At 42.6% G+C, this 13,275-nt stretch overlaps 1 protein-coding gene across 1 annotated transcript in view; it reads right to left on the reverse strand.

Annotated features, from left to right (window-relative positions):
* LOC125465274 (uncharacterized) overlaps positions 1 to 2,078 on the reverse strand; it is a 34,105-nt gene extending 32,027 nt beyond the window's left edge. Inside the window, exon 1 of the mRNA XM_048558555.2 lies at positions 1,962 to 2,078. The gene's annotated coding sequence lies outside the window, so the exon portion shown is untranslated. The remainder of the gene's footprint in view (positions 1 to 1,961) is intronic.
* Between the last annotated feature and the right edge of the window lie 11,197 nt (positions 2,079 to 13,275).

Consider the following 13,275-nt stretch of genomic DNA (forward strand, 5'->3'; position numbering starts at 1 on the left):
CTTCAAAGACTTGAGCGCATAATCGAGACTCTTATGTCAGTGCGATATTGAGGAAGTGCTGCATTGTCAGAGGTTGCTGACTTTACAATCGGCTATAAAAGATCCTGTAAAACTTAAGTTGAAGACCAGGCAAATTTGCTAGTTGCTAGCCAATATTTATCCTTCAAGCCAATCAAATTGCAACAGATTATTTTGTCATTACCACTTGCTGTTTGTCAGCCTTGTCATGAACTTAGCGAATGATGGCTATGATGTGGTGGTGCCGGTGTTGGACTGGGGTGGACAAAGTCAGAAGCCACACAATGCCAGGTTATAGTCCAACACACTTATTTGAAATCACAAGCTTTCGAAGCGCTGCTCCTTCATCAGGTGAGGTGACTCCAAAGCAGCTCTCCAAAAGCCTGTGATTTCAAATAAGCATGTTGGACTATAACCTGGTGTCTTGTGACTTCTTACTGAATGGTGGAGCAGCCAAATGGCCTGTTCCTAATTGGATTTTTGGATGTTTGGATAATTTTGCCATGATCAGATTTGTTGCTTCATCATCTCTATTTTGGCAGTAATTACAGTTCAAAAACACACCAGTCATTAAATTCCAATGTGCTTTCGTCCAAAGTTTAAGAGAATTTCAAGTCTGTCTTTCTTCAAAATTAATTAGATATTAACGGATATCAAATGAAGTGACATTTTATGTCAAGTAACATTATTAATTAGTACCAGATTTTAAGTGGATTGATGCTAAGCACTGGAATATTACTGTATACTGAAAAGTGTTACCTTGATGATTAATAATAGTGCATGGATTAATTCAGAATATTTCCTGGGAGGACTGTAAGGAGAGTTATAAGTTACAAAATTAGCATTAAATTGTGGAAACCAAACTGTGAGCTAAATGACTGAAACATTTACAAGGATTTGAAACCCAAGATGGAAATCACTGTCTTCAGTTCACTTTGGCCATCTACAATAATATGTAGGAGGACAGAGAAGCTGAATCTAAAAATGAGCTCCTTTGAAGCAGTATTTATGGTCACTGACTGCTTTGATGTTCCTGGAGTGTTCACAAAGATGCACATCCATCCATAACGAGTTTTCATGAGCAGGATATTTTTAGGCAGTGAATTGTAAGGAAATAAAAAATTAATGGGCTTTACGATTTAATGTAAGAAGTGACTCCAGTTATTATTGACAGAAACAGACAAGGCAGAGTAGATACAGATGCAAGCTGCAAATCAACTCAACTCTCTTGTGAGTTGTGGCTCTAGAATTAAAGTTCTCAGACAAACAAAACCCGCACAACATTTAGTTTTCAACACCTGTTTTTGGTTAAAAATAACTTCCCTGCCAACCCACTGGCACCCCCGTGCCCCAATTTCAGGATGATTCCTTTAATGAGTGTTAACCTTCAAAAGCTATTCATTCATGTTAAAATATTATATAGTTAGATAAATCACACAGAGCAAATGGCCATTTTTAAAAGCCAGCAGCTGTTTTATTATGATTGCTGTAACAGATGCTGTAAAAATAGCCAATAATACAGATACAAATGACTTATTTTAAAAGCGCTTAAAAAAACTATACAAGTAAAGCAATTATCACGAATTCATTTAACAGGAAATAAAAAAGATTAAACAGCCTTGCATACAAAACGTGCTTAGCAAGTTGACAGGGAAGAAAAAGTTTTTTGTTGTATGCTGTTGAACTACTCACCAAAAAATACTTTCCAAATTTGAAAATAGATGGGGTAGTTGATAAGTTATCTACGTGGTACACGTGTATCTACGTACAGTTATGTGCTTTTAAAATAGCAATGTAAAGCCATATAAATCAGAATAGTTTCTGGTGATATTATGCTTGGCAATAAGCACTTTCCAGCACTCTGAAAGAGAGGCAGATCGAAATGTGCAGTCGATGTGACTCAGTAAACGAGAGATTTTGCGCTCCATGTCTCGAATTCTTACCTTTGGGGAGCAGGCAGCGACCAGATCTAGAGTCTGGCACCGAGTCTCCTATGTGGGCACCTGCGGCTGTTGCTAGTGACTTGCTGTCCTGTCCGGAGGCAGGGCAATGCTGGGAGGAAGCTTGCTCGCGTCCCGAGCTTGCCTTGCGCGCCTCAAGTGGCGGCAAAGAAACCTTTTTAGGGACCGAGCTCAGTTTGTGGCTTTTAGCCAGCAAGCTCTCCTCTTCCCGCACTCTCCAGCAGAGCGGGACAAGATTGCTCACATTCAACTCACTCACATCAAACAGTCAGAGACAAACACAATTTCCCTTCCGAGTTTTGTACTTTTCGATCTTCCGCTAACTCAAGCAGCAACTATGCGCAAATAAATACACAGGAAGCAAACTCACTGGAAAGTCGAGCAATCAAATAGAGCTGAATGATTTACAAAAATGAAAAACTGAATAAGGTAACAAAGAGGTGTTTATAATCTATTATGTTGCCATTATTTCTCACAAAAACATTAATAAAGGTTTGGTGTGAATAGAAATTCCATCCAAGGTATCAAACATATCTCCAAAAAGTCCTTAACTCTTCCCTTCTGATGAAGGGTCTAGGCCCGAAACGTCAGCTTTTGTGCTCCTGAGATGCTGCTTGGCCTGCTGTGTTCATCCACCCTCACATTTTATTATCTTATGAAGGAACAGTGCTGTCCTTGAGTCAACATGATTCTGCTCCGAAGATGCTGCTTGGTCCGCTGTGTTCATCCAGCTCTACGCTTTGCTATCTCGGATTCTCCAGCATCTGCAGTTCCCATTATCTCTGATATGACTCTAGACCTACCACAAGGTAGTTGACTCTTAACAGCCACTCAGTGCAAGGGCAAGAGGGATCTCCAACAAATGTTGGTTTTGCGGCAATGCCTACATCTTGTGAAAAAACAAAGAGAAGTGCTATTGACATATCTTTGGCTCAAACCCTTACTATCCCATACTCCAAATCACCCTTCCTCCCCACCCCCACCCAATCCAATGTATAAAATTGTGAAGGGCATAGATGGAGTAAATAGGAAGAAACTTTTCCCCTTGGAGAAAGGATCAATGACCAGGAAACATGGATTTAAGGATTTCCAGAAGGCTACTACAAGGTGCTGTGTAGGATGTCGCTAAATAGATGAGAGCCCATGGTGTTAGCGGCAAAGTACTGGCATGATAGACGATTGGCTGACCGACAGAAGACAGAGAGTAGAGATAAATGGGTCTTTTTCAGGATGGCAGCCAGTAATTAGTGGAGTACTGCAGGGATTAGCATTGCGGTCACAACTATTCACATTATTCACCAATGATCTCGATGAAGGAACTGAGGGCATTGTTGCTAAGTTTGCAGATGTGCAGACGACACAAAGATAGGTGGAGGGACAGGTAGTGGTGAAGAAGCAGGAGGCTGCAGAAGGACTTGGAGAGCTTAGGAGAGTGGGAAAAGAGGTGACGGATAAAAAAAATCCAGTGAAGTGTGAGGTTATGCACTTTGGTAAGAAAAATAGACATGCAGACTATTTTCTAAATAGAAAAATGCTTCAGAAATCTGAAGCACAAAGGGACTTGGGAATCCCAGTCCAGGATTCTCTTAAGGTTAACATGCATGTTCATATGGCAGTTAGGAAGGTAAATGCAATGTTGGCCCTCATTTCAGAAGGGTTAGAATACAAGAGAAGAACATACTGCAGGGGGTGTATAAGGCTCCAGTCAGTCTGCATTTGGAATATTATGAGCAGTTTTGGATCGTGCACCTAAGGAGGGATGTGCTGGTGTTGGATGAGTTGCAGAGGAGGTTTATGAGAATGATCCCGGGGATGAAGGGCTTGTTATATGAGGAGGGGTTGAGGGCTTTGGATCTGTACTTGATGGAATTTAGAAGGATGGGGGATCTCATTGAAACTTACTGAATACTGAGAAAGCTGGATAAAGTGGGCATGGACATGATATTTCCACTAGTAGGAGAGACTAGGACTCAAGGGCACAGCCTCAGAGTGAAGGGTGACCCTTTAGAATTGAGATGGAGAGGAATCTTTTCAGCCAACGGCTGATGAATCCGTGGAACTCATTGCCACAGAATGCTGTGGAGGCCAAGTCACCGAGTGTATTTAAGACAGAGACAGATAGGTCCTTGATTAGTAAGGAGATCAAAGGGAGAAGGCAGGAGATTGGGATTGGGAAACATAACAGGCATATTCAAATGTCAGTGCAGACTCAATGGGCCAAAGGGCCTAATTCAGCTTCTATATCTTACAGTCTTGCAGTAAAGGGCAGGGGGTTTAGAGGGGATGTAGGAAAGACTTTTTCCACACAGAATGGTGGGAATCTGGAACTCACTGCCTGTGAGGTGGCAGTGACAGACACTTTAAGAGTGGCAGAGGCAGAAGCCCTCATAATACCTACATAGTGCCAGAAATGGGATTAGAGGAGTTATGTTTTTGTCTGGGTGAAGGGCCTTGTTTTCCCTGCTACAGGCCTCTATGACTCCACTGTAGGTGTTAGAAATCCTCAGCCTGTCAAAGGAACTCCTGTGAAGAGAGAAGCAAAGTTTAACAGGTGTGTTCTTCAGATCAAGCAGAGGTCAGGAATGGGACATGGCCAGCATGTCAGCTTCCTTCATCCCACTCCTAGTGCCAGCATTCTGACTGTGATGGGTACAGTGAGGCTGATCATCTCCGAGAGAATGGCAGCTCAGTAAGCTCATAAAGAGCCTGGAAAAAAAATACAAGAGACTAGCAGGATTTTCCAAGCAGCCTCCAGATTCCCAATGTGGCATGGATCCAAATTAATTCAGAGATTTTAGACAGGCACCATTCTGAAAACTGCTGTGCCAGTTGATAGGCCGATGGTCCTCCCTGGCAATGCCATTGTAGCTGGAAGTGACAGTCCAGACGTGATTAATCACCTTCCCCCTTTAAATTAGATTAGATTAGATTAGATTCCCTACAGTGTGGAAACAGGCCCTTCGACCCACCAAGTCCACACCGCCCCTTGAAGCATTCCACCCAGACCTATCCCCCTATAACCCACCCACCCCTGGACACTACGGGCAATTTAGCATGGCCAATCCACCTAACCTGCACATTTATGGGCTGTGGGAGGAAACCGGGGCACTCGGAGGTAACCCCCACATACACGGGGAGAATGTGCAAACTCCACACAGACAGTCACTCGAGGCTGGAATCGAACCCGGGTCCCTGGCGCTGTGAGGCTGCGGATTTCAAAGGTATTGGTTAGATTGCTTTATGCTTATTCATTAAAGGTTTTAAAAAGCAACCGGTGAGGCAGCCTCTTTTCCATAAATCCTCTCTATCTTTTAGCTTTTACTGCAACAGTGAGATTGAGACTACAAGGCCTCTGCTGTCCTTACAGGTTTGAGATCCTGTCACTATTATGAATGGGACCCATGTCAATGTCACATTCAAATTCCCAAAGAATTGCTGTATTCCCTACCGTCACTTTCAAGCAAAGAAATATTCCTGGTTCCAGTTCCCTCCCTGGGAAGCACCCAGCCTGTTAGGTTCTTTGCATTCTGATTAAAAACCCATGGAAATTTTTTGAACATTAAATCTGTCTCTCACTCCACAGATGCTGCCTGACCTGCTGAGTGCTTTTAGGACTATTGGTTTTTATTTCCCATTAATCATAGGATCTTTACAGTGAGGAAGGAGGCCATTTGGCCCATCAAGTCCACAGTGACTCTCTGAAGGGCATCCCACCCAGATCCACACCCTATCCCTGCATTTCCCTTGGCTAATCCACCTAGCCTGCACACTACAGGCAATTGAGCATGGCCAATCCATCAAACCTGCACATCTTTTGGCTGTGGGAGACAACTGGATCATCCAGGGAAACCCAGGTAAGCACAGGGAAAATTTATAAACTCCACAATTACAGTCACCCAAGGGTGGAATCAAACCCAGGCCCTTGGCACTGTGAGGTAGCAGTACTAACCACTGAGCCACCATGCCTCCTGAACAAATCTCACTGCAATTTTCAGCCCTCAGATCAGCTCTCAACATCACAAAATCACCACAGAGGTCTACTAAATCCACTGTAAAAAGCTAACCCAATTGTGGCATATAACCATTTGCTTAATATTGTGGTCTTTAATTTGTGTTGAACAATAATTGTTGTTAAAAACCCACCTGGTCATTTCTGCCCTGTGGGGAAGAAATTTGCCTTCCTTCCCTGATCTGGCCTACATGTGACTCCAGATTCGTTGAAATGTGGTTGGCCCTTAACTGCCCTCTCAGCAATGAATTTTAGCCTAGCTTGTGTTGCCTACATCCCATGAATGAATTTAAAAAGTCACAATGTCCGTTTGGTCCATAGTCCTTGATTCTATAAGTCAGCACACATTTAGCAACCTCAATTTTGAGCAATTGAAAAGTATCATCCAACTTTCCCCAAAGAGGATTGGACCCTTAATGATAGCCTAGAATTTCCAGTTGGTAAAACTTTCAAATGCCAAACCTAATTTGGAAGTAATGATGTATTCAGCCCTGCCCATTGGTCACAGAATGCTTCCAATGAACTGAATGCATGGTCACCTGCATTCATGTTAACGAGTTAATTGTGGGCAACCATACAGAAAGAGATCTTCCCCAGCAACGTGGCTTAACCTGTTCTCCATCTGAATGATGTGGCTGCACAAAGGAGTTCATTGCCCAGTAAGTCATTTGAATTGTTGGCTTAAATCCTTTCCAAATGTTAGCATCCTTCTTTAATCTCTCTTTTTTTGCCTTTGCACATATTGGTCAATTGTTGAATATTTTGTTTCAGCAACGATAGCCCGCTTCAAAGGGGAAACTGTCTGCAAAGAATTGTTGAGATGGTCAGTTGATTAAGTAGCAGCTGCAATGATCTGCAAAGGAGCCAAAAGGAATCACAACAAGAGATCAGTGATGGAGAGGCAAACAAACTGAAGGGCTGTTGAGCTTTGCCAAAGCTGGACTGTAACTCAGCCCTAGGCATTTAGCATGTGGAAATTTCCAGCCCAGAGTAACAGATGCTTCCCATGTATGTAATGTGATTAATTGTGTCTGGCAAAAAAACCTGTAGACCTTGCTAAAAAATACCTTAATTGTTGTGGTGCATGAAGCAGACAACAAGATTATATCCAGTACAGCTCCTATGGAGCGAACCAAGCTGTAAATACCCTTCGAAAGTCAAAAATGTACAAAGTGTTATTGTTAAGGCCACATTGTTTTTTCTTCCCACTCTGCTCTGACATATTCTATTCTAGAATACTAGTAGGTCTTCCACGGCTCTACTTGTAGTGTGTGACAGACCTGTGTCAAAACCATTTACAGACATCACAATGGATACTCGCACACTTCATACAGGACAATACAAGATGAATGTGGATCACATCTTTCCCCAACTGGTGAGCCTACAACTAGAGGATACATCCTCAGAATAAGAGGCATGCAACTCAGGAATGAGGAAAGGAGGAATTTTTCCATTCAGAGAATGAGGAATCGTTGGAATTCTCTATCCCTGGGGGCTGTGGAAGTTCAATCATTGCACAGGTTTAAAATAGAAATAGATGGATTCTAATTACATCAAGGAATGTGATCATAACAGTAAAAAAATGTGTAGACTTAGAAGATAAGTTTCTGCTGCTGTGTAAATGCAGTTTATTATTGCTCTCAAGTATTCCCTTAGGGTAGGCACAGGACAGTGTAGGCGAATATAAAAAAAAGACTCTTGTTCTCTGAGATAATGGGGACTGCAGATGCTGGAGAATCCGAGAGAACAAGAGTGTGGAGCTGGATGAACACAGCAGGCCAAGCAGCGTCTTAGGAGCACAAAAGCTGACCTGAAATGTCAGCTTTTGTGCTCCTAAGACGCTGCTTGGCCTGCTGTGTTCATCCAGCTCCACACTCTTGTTCTCTCTCTTGTTTTATCCTTTTGGTTCCAGTAAGTGAAGACTTATAGTTCAAGGGAATCAGAGCCCTTTCAATATTAGGTCGAATAACTCTTCAAACTTCTGAGGGCTAACAATGATGTGATTTTTTGACAAGCATTGGAAAAGAACAGAAACATCTTAAAATTAACTATTCATTCTTTGCAATATTTTCACTAATTACATGTAATAACTAGGCATTTCAAAAAAACCCTGTGTTGAGCTAAAGATCATCCCCTTATAATGCAGCACACAATTCCACACTGGCTGTTTTCATCTTCTTTTACCAGAAAGACAGGCAACCTTCTGGTGTAACTGTTCAATTGAACCTGCAAAAACTATTTTACCAATTAAGTAGCATGAGACATTAACCATCTGGATAACTGCACAGCAGCCTGTATCCTGTCCCTAAGTCATCCCTTATTTACATGGGCTGTGACCAGCTAGCTCAGAGCCAGTCCCCAGCATGAAGACATTCCCTGAACCTCCTCTTGACATCTGTCAGCTAGAACTCCCTGATTGGCTCAGGTTAATGGCCCCAGTTAGGGATCTCATGAGGGATAGGAGTGATGACGTGACCAACTATCACTCATTTCAATACACATGGACAAACAGGGACACCAGTTCGATGGGGACAACATAGCCATCCTAAAACAAGCCGAGCAAAGACATGCACGAGAATTCCTGGCGGCCTGGCACTTAAACCGGAATTCAATTAACAAAAATGGAGAGCTGTATTCCATATAACAACCATTAAGAAACAAATCAGGAAATGATGCCATCCACACCAGCAAACCGAGACATAAATAGCAAATGGGGCAGAACGCCGATGCTTTACTGGAGGCACACTGATGGTGTTACCTAGTATGTTGATGAAACATCTGCAAACAAATTTATCAATTCAGCAAGCAGGTCAACAACTGTACTTATGGAAGTATTTAACACCAGCAACATCAATCCTAATAAATAACACTACACAACAACTTGCAACTTCCAAAATATTAACACTTGTAAAAATGGGTCAAACTATTTAGTAGATTCTGAGGCTTTTGTAAAACAGTCCAGGCTTTGTGGGAGGAGGTAAACTCTTCAGGAGAGCCAACAGTCTTTAACTTTTTGAGCTTGTGCCTCATTTTCCTACATGCAAAATCCTTGGGCCAATGCCTACATCTCATGTGTCTGTTGCTCTGAGTATGTTGGAAATTGGTTCCACATTGTTGCTTCAACGGGTTGTGGGTCCACAGGGACAGATGGCTACCTCATCTGATGGAGCAGCTGCTGGCTGCACACTAGAAAATCATCCTCAGTGGTTCTGAAGAATCTGTGCATTGAGCACCAAGTCTTGCAGGATATGATGTGTGTAAGGAGGTGATCATTGGAGACTACTCCCTTCCTACTGGCCAGCAGCATTCTCTTCATGGGCAGAATGGTCTCCACAAGGAAGGGCAGTGATGTCAACTGCAGAAGGCACACCTTGTGGTAAGTGCGTCACTTGCCCAGAGAGCAGCTAGCAGAGGATTTCCAGCTGCCTTCTGACTGTCACAGAGTGGAGAGTAACTTGGTGGCTGATGGATCTCCCAGCTTTCACAGGCACTCGAGATGATCCTCTGTTGACACTTTCTTGCTGTTTGACTCTTGCAGTCTTACTTCTAGTCTTCCACATACCAGTCCAGATTTTCAACCCTTACTACAAGCCAGGTATACATCTCACTCTCCTCAGTGAGATCTCATTCACTGATGTAGGGTCAGATTCCAGACTGCAAGGGTCTATCAGTTGTCACATAAGCAACTGCCTGATGATGGGGATGGGGGTGCGGGGGTTGTGCTGTAGATAGAGATAGAGATAGAGGCAGAGAGAGAGAGAGAGAGAGAGAGAGAGAGAGTAGACTCATGTGCCTCTCAAAGAGGATAGAGGGATTGGGAGACAGAGGTGACAGTTGGTTCTCAGAGGGATACAGAAAAGTTGGTCACAGTTCGGCACCCCTATCACATCAGCACCCCTATGATGGGGCATGGGGACAGCATTTACTGTGTCGCTGTGCCACACTCCTTCCCTATCCTCCCATTGTAGATATTCTCCTCTTCATGCTTCTGGTCCTCTCATTTCTCCTGTTCCTACTGCTCAGCCTCAGTGTCTTGGGATTGACCTGTGAGAAGAACAAAAGGTTACAATGATGCAAAGCACATAACAGTCAATTTCACATTTGATGCACAACATGGAAAAAGGCAATTCATTCCAACCATTGGCCTACTTAAATGGAGAGGGGCACAAAGGCATCTGTCTGCTGTCAAATGGACTACAAAAGCATTAGTGCACAGACACAGATGTGATTAGGAAGGCAAATGGAATGTTGTCCTTTTATTGCACAGGGGATGGAATATATAACTAAGGATGATTTACTGCAGCTAAATTAAAACATTAGTGAGGCCACATCTGTGTACAGTTTTGTTATCCTTATTTAAGAAAATATCTAGATCTGTCAGAATCAGCTCAGAGAAGGTACACTTGATTGATAACTGGGATTTGATAAGGAAAGTTTGGGTAAGGTGGACCTGATCCATTGGAATTTAAGAGAATGAGAGTTGATATTATTAAAACATGTCAGATTCTGAGGGAGTTAACAGGATGGATGCAGAAAGGATGTTTTCCCTCAGGGGAGAGACTAGAATTAGGCACTGAGCTTAAAGTGTCTTCCATTGAAGATGGTGGTGAGCATGAATGTTTATTCTCAGAGTCTTTGGTCTTTGGAATGATCTTCCCTCTTCCCCAGGATGCTTTTAAGGCAGAACAGGTAGATTCTTGACTAACGAGTGTCAATGATTATCTGGGCTGGCAGTTTTGTGAGTTTTAGGCCACAATCAGGCCGCTAATAAATGGCAGACAGACAAAAGGCGCTGAATGGCCTATGCCTGCCCCGAATTTGTATGTTTGTATTTGTTCACAGGGGATCACCATCACTGGTCAACATTTATTACTGACCCTCTAATGCCCTCAAAAAGCTGGTGGTCAGCCAGTTCCTTGATCCACTACAGTCTTGGTAAACCCATTAATGCTGTTAGACAGAGAGGACCATAATTTTGACCCAGCAAGCGGTGATATAGTTCCAAGGCAAGATGGTGTGTGGCTTATATTGTGCGATATATTCCAGCCAGTATACAGTAGGCCTTTAAGAGACATGCTCATTATGTCATCACCATATCATGTCATTTGACCTAATAGTATAGAGGTCTTAAATATTATCTTTACTGGAGTCATTTCAAGAATGACATGCTGAGTCCCCAAAGCCTGTCCACCATCTACAAGGCACAAGTCAGGAAATTGATGAAATTGTCCCCAGTTGCCTGGATGAGTGTAGCTCCAACAACATTTAAGAAACTGACACCACCAGGAAAAAACAGCCCACTTGATAGGTACTCCATCCACTCCCTCCACCATTGATGCTCACCTTACCTCTGGAGTTCAGCTGTTTGGTCTACATTTGGGTAAAGTCTGTAACGAGGTCAGAAGCCAAATGCAACCACAAAAGGGTGTTGATTATTTATTTGTGAGTGTCGCTTGATAGCACTGTCAATTATCCCTTTCATCGCGTTGTTGATGATCTAGAATAGATTGATGGGTTACTAATCTGGGTTGGACTATATTTGTTCTGATTTTTATGCATAGAATGTACCGTGATAACTTTCCACATGTTGGGATGGTAACCACAGTTGTAGCTGTACTGGAGCAGCTTGGCTAGGCGTGCAGCTAGTTCTTGAGCACAAATCTTCAGAACTTGTTTCAGGACTGTTGTCAGGGCCTACAGCCTTTGCAGTGTTGAGTACCTTCAGCCTTTTCTTGATTATCACCAGAGAGAATCAAATTGGATGAAGACTGGCCTCTGTGATGCTGGAAACCTCAGGAGAAGGGCAAGATGAGTCATCCACTTGACACTTGATGATTGTAAATGCTTCTATCTTGTCATTTGCAGCATTAGCTTATTCCTATTATAATTTTCTTTACTGGGCCGCCTAGGAAATTATGGTTTTCAACATGCAGCCTGTGAATCGCATAAGTTTCACAAATATCCCCCCTTACCTTGAAGTTGTGTGGCTGAAAGGCAAACCAAGAAACATTGACATTCATAGATTTGGCTCCAACCATGAGAGAAGTGACAGCAGCTGCATTGTGAAAACCTTGGACAGCAAGAGCCTATCTTTATGGTCCTTTATGAAAGGGGACCCCTGCCCCCAAACTGCACCCACATTCAATGAGAAATGTTAACTACCTCTGTGAAGAGAAAACAGGTAGGCCCTGCCTTAGAAACATAGAAGATAGGAGCAGGAGTAGGCCATTCAATCCCTTGAGCCAGCTCTGCCTTTCATTGTGATCACGGCTGATCATCGAACTCAATACCCTCATCCAACCTTCCCCCACACCCCTTGGTCCCTTCAGTGGCAACATCGATATGTATCTCCTTCTTGAAAATATCGATCTCCATGAAAAATGTTGTTAAATACGTGAGGCATGTTTTCAAGCATTGAAACTTCAGTTCAGTTAAAAATAAGTTGTCAAATTCATCAGAGGAGAAAGGATGCCTCCCACTGCCGATTTAATTACAGTCTTACCTTTGGACATGCTTTTTTTAATGACATGAACAACAATCAGCTTAACCTTCCCTTCAAAAAGGCTCTTTTTGTACTCTTGATAAAAGGTAATGACTGTGGCTCTGAAAATGTTGAACTACTTTGCCTTGGTCAAGGCATTAAACATTTCCCTTGCATTAGCCTCCTGTCAATGGGAGGGGAACTAAACGTGAAGGGTTCCCCTACTTTTCTCCATGTTAATCTGGGGGAAGCACTTGCCCTTACAGTCCCCAGCAGCTGCTCACACATCTTCTCCCTTTCATGTTGGATGTTCAGCAGATCCTCTCCCGGAAAATTTTTATTTAAAGATTTATCTTCAGATTTTTTTTCTGGAAAAATACCAAGACAAAATATGTTTTTGATTTTCTTCTCTTTTGCAAGTATCATTAACTTTGAAAGTTGATTTAATCACCTAGAATTTGTAGAAGCGTGGCATCTCCCCATGCCCCAATTTTTTGCATTAATTTCCCCCTCAGTTTGAACGATGTGCTGTGCTGAAAATTATGACAGCAACAGAGCATCTGGGACCCTGCCTGGTGCACAATGGGAGAAATTATGTTATCTTCTCATTTAATCGGATTTAAGCACAGAACAAGAAACAGGCAAAGGATTGAGAAAAAAATTGAATCAATTAGAGATTTATCAGATTCAAAACAAGAAAGAAAGAAAAATACATTTTGTTAAGCAATGTATTAAGAGATTTGGGCAAAAGGCGAGTATAAGGAGTTCGGCCACAAATCAGCCATGATCATGTTGAATGCAGAACA

This window comes from Stegostoma tigrinum, chromosome 29 (genome assembly GCF_030684315.1).
Source record: "Stegostoma tigrinum isolate sSteTig4 chromosome 29, sSteTig4.hap1, whole genome shotgun sequence".
NCBI classification, from domain to species: Eukaryota; Metazoa; Chordata; class Chondrichthyes; order Orectolobiformes; family Stegostomatidae; genus Stegostoma; species Stegostoma tigrinum.